Source organism: Rhinolophus hipposideros, assembly GCF_964194185.1.
Source record: "Rhinolophus hipposideros genome assembly, chromosome: 13".
Classification (NCBI taxonomy): Eukaryota; Metazoa; Chordata; class Mammalia; order Chiroptera; family Rhinolophidae; genus Rhinolophus; species Rhinolophus hipposideros.
Window position 1 is genome coordinate 29,185,715 of NC_138059.1, and position 10,732 is coordinate 29,196,446.

Below are 10,732 nucleotides of genomic sequence, written 5' to 3' on the forward strand. Positions count from 1 at the left end.
AAACTGGTCCTCATCTGGGCCACTGGCATCTTCCATCCCCCTCCATCAAGGGGGTGTGGATTCACTGTGCCCCGACCCCCCCCACCCCACACACCGCAAGGAGAAATGTCCCAGACCCGCAGTGTGTCCTGTCTGCCTTTGCCATTGAGTACCCCTTAGGTACTCTCCTTTGTCCTCCTTCCTCTTCTTACCAGACGGAACCTAGGCCCAAGACTGCGAAGAACCGATGCCGAGAAACCAGACCCAGCCACCCAGCCATCTCCAAAGACCCAGCCTAGGCCCTCGCGCCCGCCCCCAGCCCTCCCGGGCGGCGACCGCAGCGCAAGCTTCGGCCAGGCCGGAACTCCCCATCCCAGGCAGCCATCGCTCACTGACCCAGGAAGGTGCCAAACGGGGCAGTGGCAGCAGTGACCGGTACGGAGGCGGACAGCCTGGCAGACGTTAACGGCTCAGCGCTCCATCCATCCCGAACCTAAGCTCCGGCCTCACGGCTTCCTCGCCCCCAGCGCCCACGGAGTAGGTCACGTGCCAACAGAGGCGGTCAGCTGACCGCGGCGCGCGCCGCTCCGCCGACGTGCGCGCCACTGCGCAGCCGCAGCGACTGCCGCGACCTCCCGAGAGGGGCTGGGCCGCGAGGCTCGCGGGAAACGCGGGCGCCCCGGGAGTCCGGGCTGGCGGCCGCTGTTCCGGGTGGGTGGGGTTTCGCGCTTCGGCCCGCGTCGGCGCGGAGCCTCGTTCGCGCACTGGGAACGTCGCCGCCACCATCCCTAACGTTATCCCACTTCAGGTTGCTGCGGGTCAGACCTCGTCTCCGGCCCCTACACGGGCTTTTCCACTGGGGGTTTCGTTGAGACAGCCCCGTTTTCTGAGTGTTGTCCCTGCTGGTCCGCTTCAGCTGATTGACATTTTCCTTCCAGTCCACTTCAGGTTAATTCCACAAACGTCCATGGAGCGTTTGCTGTGCACTAGGCATGGTGCTAGGTTTTTTTAGGATTAGCTACCAAAGCGCATCATTCCTTGAGCACGTTATCTAGTTATGTTATCTAGGTCAGGGATATGTGGTGTACGGTAAACATAATAAATAGATGAAATCGCAAAATGGTAAACCAAGGAAGGAAGGACAAAGGCATGGAAGGGAGAAAGCACAGCGTTTGGGAGTTGGGTAGCAAGCCGCTCTTCTGCGTATTTCATTGATTTGGGAAGGTAGGAAGCATTATTCTAATTTAGAACATAGTTTTATTTTTATTGTTTTATATCCTCATGTAATGATTTTTTATTGTTACCATTTGCATAAAATAAAACGCACAGATCTTAAGTGTACAGTTTTAGAAATGGTGGAGAACTTTGTGATAGTCTAATTGAGTCCTTTTAGATTTACATACAGATGAGGAAAGTGAAGAACCAGAGGTCAGAGTTTAGCACAAGGGAATAAATACATCTGGTTTTAAATCCCGGCCCCACTACTGACTAGCTGTGTGACCTTAGGCATCTAAACTTCAGCTTCTTTACCTGTAAAATGGTGGTAATAATACATACCTTACAGAGTTACTGTGAGGATTAAATAAAGTGTGTATTTAGCGCAGTGTCTGGCACGTAGGAAACACCCAGTAAATTGTGGCTATTATTACGGTATACTATAGAACCCAGGTTTTCTGACCTATCCTATACCTTTTTTGCTGTTGAGTCCCTGCAGACATTTACCAGAGAATTTCTTAGAGCCTTAGTATTAGGTTGGACAGAAAGTAACAACCAACCAAACTATCGCCAACCCGATGCTTTTCACCAATATTGAATGAAGTTCAGGAAATTCTATCAACCAGTTCCATAACTCGGCTTTGGAAACTTGTCAGGAATTCCAAAGGCTTTATCTGGCATCATAAAATGGGCCTAAAGCTAAATTTTGTTAGAAAGGCTGTCCAATCAAACTTTCTTCAACGATGGAAATGTTATTGTGTGCTGTCCAGATGGTACCCACTAGCCTAATATGGCTATTGAGCATTTGAAGTGTGGTTGGTGTGACTAAAGAACGAATTTTAAAATTTATTTCACTTTAATTAAAATTTAAATACACTAGGGGCTAGTGGCAACTGCTTTGGACAGTGCAATTTTAAGGTCTGCATTTGAAATCTTTTGGTTTCTTTATGTTTGTGTATGGGCCTAAAACAGAATTTTCATCTCAGATTTTTAATTTTTAAATTCAAGTGCATCTATTCCTGACACTTTCCAATGTGTTAAACACCGTGTTATCCTGAGAGGCAGTATAATGTAGTGCTCAACGAATGTTAGCTCTAACTACTATTATGAGGTCGAGCATATCTCATTTAAAAATCTAGCAAGCATGTTTAATATAAGCAGGGCATAATTGCTTTCTAATGGCTTCTAATACTAAGAGAATGTGTTTTACACTTTTCCATGCTGTTCCTAAGACTATAATAGGTATCTAAGTATGTATAACAGGCATGGCACACTTTTTCTTCCATTTCTAACAATCTAAATACTCCCCATCTGGAAGCACCTTTTATGCTTAAAGCACTGAAGAAATGCAGAGAGAAGATTTATTTTCTCAAGGGAAAAAGATAAATATTTTAATTAAAGTGAGGAAAGTGTTTGAAACTGACAGCACAATAGGAATCAAAATTATTTTTCACCCCCCTCCAATATAAAAAATATGAGGTATGATCAAACAATACAATGAATGTTTAAATTTAAAAAAAATTATTACAGTAAAAGACACATTGCCATTAATCCCCCTCAAAATACTCCCCCCCCCTTGCTTTGAACACACTTATCCCATCGTTTTTTGCCACTTTCTGAAAGAGTTCTGGAAGTCCTCTTTCGTGAGTGTCTTTAGTTGTGCTGTCGTGGTTGTCTCGATGTCCTGAATTATTTTGACTTTGGGGAAGAGCCAGAAGTCGCGTGGTAACAAATCTGGTGAATAAAGTGGATAATAACATAATGTGTTGTGTGTTTTTTTGACAGAATGCCCTATACCAGAAGCGATGTGTGACACAGTGCGTTGTCGTGATGGAGGATGATTTACGGCACACTTTAAAACACAACTTCTCTCAACCATAACTCATACCTGACTGACTGCAGTGAACAAGTTGAAACTTGTCACACACTGTTATGAAGGTTCGACATGATGCTTCCTGTATTGAAGATCCCTGCCTCCATTGGATGGCACTCAACAGCAGCATTCACCATACATTTGATCACAACGAAAGGCTCCAGGTCACACATTCCTTCTGGTATATGGCAATTTCTATTAAATAGAGGGGAATTAAGGATGGGTGCAAGGGGAAGGGATTAAGAAATACAAATTGGTTGTTAGTACTGGGGATGTAAGGTATAGCATAAGGAATATAGTCAATAATATTGTAATAACTAGGTATGATACCAGATAGGTACTAGATCTATCAGGGTGATCGATGGAAATAAGGTTGGGGGCAGGGTGAAAAAGGTGAAGGCTTAAGAAATACAAACTGGTAGTTAATACAGTATGGGGAATATAATCAATAATGTTGTTCAGGGCGGCTGGATGGCTCAGTAGGTTAGAGCATGAGCTCTCAACAACATGGTTGCCGATTAAATTCCCACAAGGTTGCTGCACCACCCCACAACTAAAGAATGAAAATGGCGACTGGACTTGGAGCTGAGCTGCACCCTCCACAACTAGACTGAAGGAAAACGACTTGGTGCCAATGGGCCCTGGAGAAACGCACTGTTCCCCAATATTCCCCAATTTAAAAAAAATTGAAAAACAAAAACAGTGTTGTAAAGATCATGTAAGATACCAGATGGGCACTGGATTTATCAGCTGGACTTTATCGGGGGATCACATCATAGATTGTGTAGGTGCCTGACCAATGTGCTATACGTCTGTATACACCTGAAGCTGGAGTAGAATAACATTGAATGTCAATATAACTAAATATATACTAGGTAGCTGTAGTCACGGGATGTGGAGTACAACATAGGGAAGAAAGTCCATGGAATTGTAACAGCTATATACAATGCCAGAGGGGTAATAGTTCCGGGGGGCGAGTTATCACTTTATGAAGACATTTTTTTTTAAATGCCTAACTATTATGTTGCTTTGTACACCTGAAACTAATAAAAAAGAAATAAATTTTTTAAAAATTTATGGTGTGTCCTCATCCACCTTATTCACCAGATCTGGCACCGTGCAACTTCTGGCTTTTCCCCAAAGTTAAAATGATTCAGAACATCAAGGCAGCTGTGACAGCACAATTAAAGACACAAAAGAGCATTTCCAGAACTGCTTCAGAAAATGGCAAGAATGATGCGATAAGTTTGTTCTAAGTGAGGAGGAATATTTTGAGGGGGATTAATGCAATGTGTCTTTTACTGCAATACATTTTTTTAAGTTTAACCATTCATTATATTGTTTGATCACACCTCATATCTTGAAAGTTGGTACTGGTATTCCCCTTAGAAAAGGAAATGTCCTTGTTTACAAAAATACCTTCATAAGCTATTGGAATGGAAGATATACTGAGAGTTTAGGTAAATAGAGACAAAGAAACCAAATATGTAACTGTACTAGTTTCCAACAGAGATTGGAAAGGAAAGAAATTGGGGGAGGGGTGCAAACAGGTGCGGAAGGCATAAGGAAGTAAAGGGATGAGAGAAGAGAAAAAAGAAAGCAGCAATATGATAAAAGTTTTATAAAAATAGGAGTCTTTAGAACTCCATTTGAGATCTGCTTCAATTGCTGTGATCTAAATCCTTTGCCATCTGCCCAAAACTTTATAAAGTCTAAGCTTAAATGCTTTATATGAGCTTTTGGAGAGATAGAAATTTATGCTATCTAGGTTACATAATATAAAGAGCTCAGACAAATTTACAAAAACAATAAAACCCCAATACGCAAATGAGCAAAAGCACAATTGAGAACAAAAAATACCACCACTGTCTAAAACATATGGGAAAATGTTTGCTCATACTAATGCTCAAAAATATAAGGCAATATAAATATTTATAAATTAAATAAATAATATATAAATATAAATAAGAGTTTATATTAGCAAAGATCTAAATATATACATAAGAGCCAATGTTGGTGAGAGTGTGATAAAATAGAGTCTCTTACATTGTTGTGGAAATGTAATTTGGTACAACTTTTATGGTCAGCAATCTGACAGTATGGATGAGAAGTCTTAAAAATGCTCATTCCACTTGGTCCACATTTGGGTGGGAATAATAGAAAAGATAGAAAAGTATTTATGCCAAATATGTTCATTACATCATAATATCTGTTTTCATCATCAACATTTTCAACAACATTCATTAGAATTACTTGCAGAACTAAGGCCCTATGGAAGTCAAGTGCTGAAATGGTTTGAGGCTTATATTTTGAATTTTTAGGGTTTAACGTTCATTGTTAATGAATAGGATACACTAGAGCAGTGGTCCTCAACCAGAGGACATTTGGCAATGACTGGAGACATTTTTCCTTGTCACAACCTGTGGAGAGAGGGATGCTACTGGCATCTAGTGAATAGAAACCGGGGGTGCTGGTAAACATCCTGCAGTGCCCAGGACAACCCCCCCCAACAAAGAATTATCTGATTCAAAATGTCAATAGTGCTGAGGCTGAAAACCCTAGTACTAGGCCCATGATATTCTGATTCCCAAATTTTTGATTAACAACATAGTATATAATACTGTCAGGTTTTTTTGTCTGTAAAATTGAAACATTAAAATCTACCTGTTGTGTTGTAAGAATTACATGGAATCATGTAATAAATTATGGTCACATTGCCACCTTGAGATATTAGCTAAGCTCACTCACTAGCTCAGAGATTGGCACTTACATGCCAGCCTTATAGTGAATTCCTGGTTCATCACAGTCACCAATTTCTACATGCCTCTTGCTTGAGAAGAATAGAAACAAAATTTTTATCAACAAACGTGAAGAATTTAATGAATAATGGCTTTTAAAAACATGTTTTCATTTATTCCTGTTATAACAATATGTATTAATTGTTTAATAATTAGGAAGTATAGATAAACAAAAAGAAGAAAATAAACATCACCCATTATTCCATGACTCAGGGAAAATCACTTGGGTACATCTGTCAAGACTATTTCTATTCAAATACATGCATGTGCATAAGCAACCTGTGCCATAGACTTAGGGCAGCAGGTAGAGTGTCTGTGTGTAACCCTCCGCAGAGCAAGAGTCAAGGACACGTGTCCTCTGGGCGCCTCAGCTGGGCTGTCGGCTATGGAGTGTCTCCACTGTCTCCATTTCATTCCCTGTTGTTGATCAGGGTCACCACTAACGCCTCCCCATCCATGATTCCTTTTCTGACCCCCATAATTATATATAACAACAACGACAGCCGAACTTCTAGAGCACTTAGCTTTGTGCTCAGAACTGTTCTGTGTGCTTTGTATATAACAAGTCATTTAATTCTCACAACAACGCTTTGAGACAACTATTGTTATTATCCCCATTTTAACATAAGGGAACTGAGACACAGGATGATTAAGTAATTTGACCAATTAGTAAGTGGCAGATCTGAGTTCTGAAGCCAGTCCTGTCTGGCTCCAGGGTCCTTGCTCTTAACCTCTGTAACATAACGCCTCTCCTTGCACTGTCTCTTAGACACACTCCTTTTATACTCTGAGTTCTCATGGCGCTCTAATGGCATTGAGCTAATTTTACTTACATTTTATCAACCTTACCAAGACCACCTTTGACGCAGAGGCGTAAATATGCATTATACATAGTAAGCATTCAATAGGTGATAACCAAATAGATTTCACAACTAAAGGACAGGCCAGGTTTTCAAACATTTTAGGGCAGAGAGGAGGGGAAGAGGTTTATCTGAATAATTAAACCTGTCAGTTCCTTTTTTCTGTGCCCTGTATTTTTGACCCCTGAACTAATAGAAATTATCATCTTTGTCAGTATCTCCTTGGAAATGTTAAGAAACCTTCTTGGGGAGCACCAAACGTTCATAGAAATAGGAAGATCAAATATTTTTTTAAATAGTTCTGCCCTTCCACCTTCATTTCCAGATTTTGTTACCTTTATTATTACTTTCTAATTTTCTCAGTGAAACTTTAAATGACACAGTAGGGAAGATTTTGAATAACTACTCTTCTGGACTGAGAAGTGGTTGTCCATGGTCAAAATCTATTTAATTTTCATCTTACTTATACGAATAGCCTAAAAGTAATAGCATAGGAAGTTAGCACTCAGTAGTTATAAGCAACCAATCAGTTAAGAAAAAAAGCAACCCTCCTCTTCTTGGCGGGGATCGGGTGTGCAGTCTCGATCCCCGTAATGTATGGAGGCAGAGGGAAAGGGCTCTGGCCCTATAGAAGTCATGACTTCCGTGCCTACGGCTTCTAATCCGCCAGTTCTATCCTCAAGCGCCAGGACATGAGGCAAACAAAAATAAATGAATGAATGGATAAATGAATAAATAAATAAATAGAAAGGAAGGAAGGAAGGAAGGAAGGAAGGAAGGAAGGAAGGAAGGAAGGAAGGAAGGAAGGAAAGAAAGAAGGAAGGAAGGAAGGAAAGAAAGAAAGAAAGAAAGAAAGAAAGAAAGAAAGAAAGAAAGAAAGAAAGAAAGAAAGAAAGAAAGAAAGAAAGAAAGAAAGAAAGAAAGAAAGAAAGAAAGAAAAAAAGAAAGAAAAGAAAAAACATGCACAAAAAAACCCCTGATGTATTTACTAATTATAGACATCTTCTCTTTAGTCTCCTATTTTATTGTTATATTAATTCCTCAATTTACACACAAACATCTTTCAAAAAAGTTGATTTACTGAGGGGAGAGTGTGTTTTAAAAAGTATCAACAGGGTGGCCAGTTAGCTCAGTTGGTTAGAACATAGTGCTAATAACACCAAGGTTGCCAGTTCGATCCCCACATGGATTACTTTAAGCTGCGCCCTCCTTAAAAAGAAATATTTTTTTTTAAAAAGTATCAACAAAAATAATGAACATCCATTTTAAGCGCCTCTTGAATATTCTTACCTCAGCCCTTACTATTTTATTGAATGTATTTATTTATATGACTATTGTAGGGAAACAATTCTTCATGGATCTCACATTTATGCTTGTCTTGTGAGTAGAGGCACTGATTGCCTTTTTTCCAGATTATCTTTTCAAGGATGTTTGTATAGAACAGCATTGGAACAGAGATAACGTTTCCCTCTGAAGTACTGAACAGCTACACTTCCTGTACAATATAAAAATTTGGGTTTCCTAAGCTCAGGGTTACTCTCCTATAATGAAACTGTGTGTCCCCACATCCATCTGTCCCCATCCATGTCTCCGAATGGGAATTGGATGCAGGGGAAACTAACACAAATATGCCGACGCTTATACTGCTTGCAGTGCAATGAGTAAAAGTCCTTTGTTTCTGACTCAGGGTCTTGTATCAGCTACCAGTGTCCTTGAAACTGTGACAAGCCAGGCTAATTTGTAGAGTAAAATCTCAGATGCTTCCCAGCTCTTAAAATGTTGGTGACAATATGGGCTACATCAGAGACATAGCTTTCTGGAAGAGAAAGGATGAGGATCTCATAGAACAATTAATAGAATTTTCAACAATTCCATAAAAATTGATAGTAAGATGAATTGTGTGGTCCCAGGGAATCAGTTATAGACTAAATTGTGTGGTCTGCTTTATTGCCTGTTAATGAGGAAAAATTGGGGAGGTGGTTGCTGTCTCTAAGACTCCAAATGTTGTCTCTAAGACTCCAAATGGGCCCATGGTTGCTATACTGTTAACTCTCATCCAGGCAAAGGCACCTCCTCACCGAAGGCAATCAGCCTCAGGTTTGTCCCTTATAATGACTAGTACTAATATTTGTCGTTTGTAGGCAGAATGTACCACTCCCTATCAAACAACAGTTACAGGGGTCATAAGGACTACTTGGTTGAGGACACTACTCACCAAGTCACCCTACAGTGGACCATATGGGCCAAAGTGGGGACATGATGAGTCACTGTAAGTTTACAAAAATGCCTTGTCCCTCATGTATGACTCTCCCAGATGAAAGGTCTGGGTGAGTGTTGCGAGTGCCTGTAAGGGCTGTAGCTACATTTCAGTCTCTTCCTGGAAGTCAAGGGAGCATTAACCCTTCAGCAGGGCCCTACGTCCCTGCGCGGTACGCATGACGTGAGTGGGGAACAAAGTCCCGGCACACAGGTTCAGATAGAGTGAGCAACACAGCTTTATTTGGGAACCAATGTCCCTCCAGAGGCCAATGCTCTGGTAAGCACAGAAGGTTATACAGAATAGAATAGAATTTAATAACGAACCAAGTCCCAGAGTCAATCGGGATGGAGAAGGTTCCTGGTCTGGGAGAGATGACAGGTCTGAGGCGAGCTGGTCTTGCAGGGAAGTCTCAGAGTATGGTGGCTTGCACCTTACAGAGGGTCCTAGCTGAGCGCCCAGTCGGACAACTCACAGCATTACTCTCGAGCTCTGCTTTTATCCTCTTTTCCTTGGACTTGTTTACCTCTTAGGTGACAACCAGAAGTGGTTTTGGTGAACGTGTCTGTCACTCAATTTTGTTACGCTCAGTGTCACACAAAAACATGTTTTTCACTTCACTCTTAACAGTCTTACACGTGTGGCCATAATCCTGTCCCTACTAGGAAACAACTTGTTTTGCAAACCTCAACCCAACATATATAATACATTTTATATGCGCTATACAGTGAGAGTAGGGAATGATTGGGAAAAAGTGAAAGTGTAGTAACTGGAATGAGACATACTGGTTTTGTGATGGTAGAGGGAGAACAACAACGCAGCACCTGGGAAAATAACACCTTAGACCTCAGCAGGTGTGGGGGAGGAAGGACCTTGAGGGTCTTTGTCCTTTAGAATTATCCCTGGAGGCTTTTTCAGGAAGGAAAATCTTAGAGTGATTCTCCTAAACTGTTGTAAGCACCTTTTGTTTAACTCACTGCCAGGTCTGCCATCTCCTGCCAGATAGCTCTGAGCACAGTTTGAGGTTTGATCAGCAATTCCCCTTCACTTTACCAGGACATCTATCTAAAATAGCAAGGGATGACCCCAGCTCCTGCACCTCCCACACAAAACACCTGTCAACACCTCTGGATGTCTTCCCCTCCCTCATTCCTATAGCTACTGCTCAGTCATTCCGTGGGGTGAATAAATGCTACCTGTCTGGTGACATGGACAAACAGGAGAGTTTAGTCTGACCGCCCTCAGGCAGCTCCTTCATAAACAAGGACTGGACCCAATTTTTCAAAGCCAAACTAAGAACCCTAAGGTTTAACAGTTGAGAGGCCATGTTGGTGGTACTGTCAACCTATACTCACTGAATGTAGGTCTGAATTGGGTGCCCCAATAGTTATAAATACTACTTTATTTCCAGGGCTACCATGTATACCCACAGGACTGTAGTATTTGCATGGAAGCCAGGAATTACCCTGACTCATTTCCAAAATAATGGGTCTTGAACCCTAGGAGTGATCATAAGAGACCTTCAAGCGTTTAATGAAACACCACCAGTAAATCACGTAGCCCTCAAATGACTGTGGAGATGTCTCCAAAATGAAGCTTCCTTTGATTATTCATTATTTATGCATAATCAGCAGCCAGTTATTGCTACAACGGAGGTCATCCAATTAGAAAAAGCAGTACAAAATTTGTCCCTGAGTTTAGCTGAAGTGATCGGTGACACCAACTCGACCCAGGAGGGGTCATTCAGGTC

At 41.3% G+C, this 10,732-nt stretch overlaps 1 protein-coding gene across 1 annotated transcript in view; it reads right to left on the minus strand.

Moving 5' to 3' along the window:
* The window catches only part of ATP6V1C1 (ATPase H+ transporting V1 subunit C1), a 35,630-nt gene extending 35,039 nt beyond the window's left edge, over positions 1 to 591 (minus strand). Inside the window, exon 1 of the mRNA XM_081070300.1 lies at positions 376 to 591. The gene's annotated coding sequence lies outside the window, so the exon portion shown is untranslated. The remainder of the gene's footprint in view (positions 1 to 375) is intronic.
* Between the last annotated feature and the right edge of the window lie 10,141 nt (positions 592 to 10,732).